The sequence below is a fragment of the Neofelis nebulosa genome, chromosome 2, assembly GCF_028018385.1.
Source record: "Neofelis nebulosa isolate mNeoNeb1 chromosome 2, mNeoNeb1.pri, whole genome shotgun sequence".
Taxonomy (NCBI): domain Eukaryota; kingdom Metazoa; phylum Chordata; class Mammalia; order Carnivora; family Felidae; genus Neofelis; species Neofelis nebulosa.
The window spans coordinates 66,386,907-66,388,511 of NC_080783.1; the positions used below are offsets into that span (position 1 = coordinate 66,386,907).

At 44.5% G+C, this 1,605-nt stretch overlaps 1 pseudogene; it reads left to right on the top strand.

Moving 5' to 3' along the window:
* The first annotated feature begins 449 nt into the window (after window positions 1-449).
* LOC131490468 (DNA primase small subunit-like) lies at window positions 450-1,324 on the top strand (annotated as a pseudogene).
* Window positions 1,325-1,605: the final 281 nt, after the last annotated feature.

Below are 1,605 nucleotides of genomic sequence, written 5' to 3' on the forward strand. Positions count from 1 at the left end.
ATACTTCCAACCTCCTTCCCTTCTTCAGGCATACACAGGTTTTTGCAGCACGCAACTTACAGTGTGTTAAAAAGTCGCACTGGGAGCTTCCACGTTGGTAAACATGTAGAGGAGATTGGGGAAGAGCCGTGTGCCTGGAGAGAGCATGGAAGCTCCCCTCCGGTTCTCTCATCCCTTGTGTTCTGTGTGTCTTTGGTTATTCATTCCCAGTCTGCTCAAAAGCTCACCTTTCCGCACAAATCCCTTTTTTCTGGAATAGGTGCGGCCTCCTCGAGGGTGTACAGAGACCAGGGGGGCACTACGGTCCAGGGGCCAGTCCCAAAGCGGGAACTACGATTTCCAGCGGCCCCTGCAGAGGGCGCCAGTCGGACCTGTGGCGCAGGCTTGGGCGGTGCTGTTCCCGCCAATTCTCGCGGTAATCCTGTGGCAGAGTTCGGTGCTCTGCGGAGATGGAGACGTTTGACTGGTTGAGCTGACCCAGCTGCTTCAACTTTGTTACCTGAGGCTCTTTCCCTCCGCCCAGTACTATCGCTGGCTCCGCTATAACGAAGTGATAAAAAACCACTTTCACACCGTGAGTTTTCTTTCACACTAAAAGATGACATTTACGTTCGCTACCAGCCTTTCAACAGCCAAAGTGATCTGGAAAAGGAGATGCAGGAAGTGCACGGCATATTCCCACAGACCCAATCGGCATAATACAGTGAAGCTGGGAGTTTTCCAGGCTCAGGAAGGAGAATTTGTAGTTGACGTTGATATCACAGGCTATGAAAATGCGAGAAGTTCTGGTTCTGTAGACATACGTTCTAAGTCCCGGATCCTCATGATAATGGCCATATGCACCATCGACTGAGCACTGAAGGAGGACTTTGGATTTAAGCATTGTCTCTGGGTATGTTCTGGAAGGAGAAATGTTCATTGTTAAGTCTGTGATAAAGGTTAGAAAATGATCCTACTCAGTGCACTCTGGGATACCTGACAGTGTGAGTCTTGTAAAGGGCGGTGAAGACATTAAAAACAAAGTTCACCTAAGTGAAAGTGAATACCTTTGGTCAGAAAATCTATAAACAATTTAAAAATACTTGGAAAAATATGCCTTCGTTGATCAATATAGTCTTGAAAATAAAGAAAGCTGGGATGAGACTTTAGCACTTGCTCCTGAAACAATGCAGATCTTCCAAAAGCATCACAGTTCATTCAGCACTGGGAGCATTTCAAGAAGATAGCCAGTGGATGTCAAAATAATATAAAATGTGACAAATGTGGACCAGGCCTGAGTGCTAACGTCTCCTCCCAGCTTTCTTTATTTTCAAGACTATATTGATCAACGAAGGCATATTTTTCCAAGTATCAAGATTCCTGGAAGAAGCAATAATAAGAATAAGTGGATTGCAGATAAATTTGTAAAATTCAATACATACAATAATTCTAAGATTTCTCATATGAATACTCAGCTCTACCAATTGCCATTTATAGAGGTAAGTGAGCAGTAATATGCCTGAGACTGTAATCTCACCCCATGGATGCAGCCTCCTTATTTTTGGAGGGAATGTTTTAGGTGTATTGAGGGCTTTGTCCTTGAGTCTTTGACATTTAAATGAATTA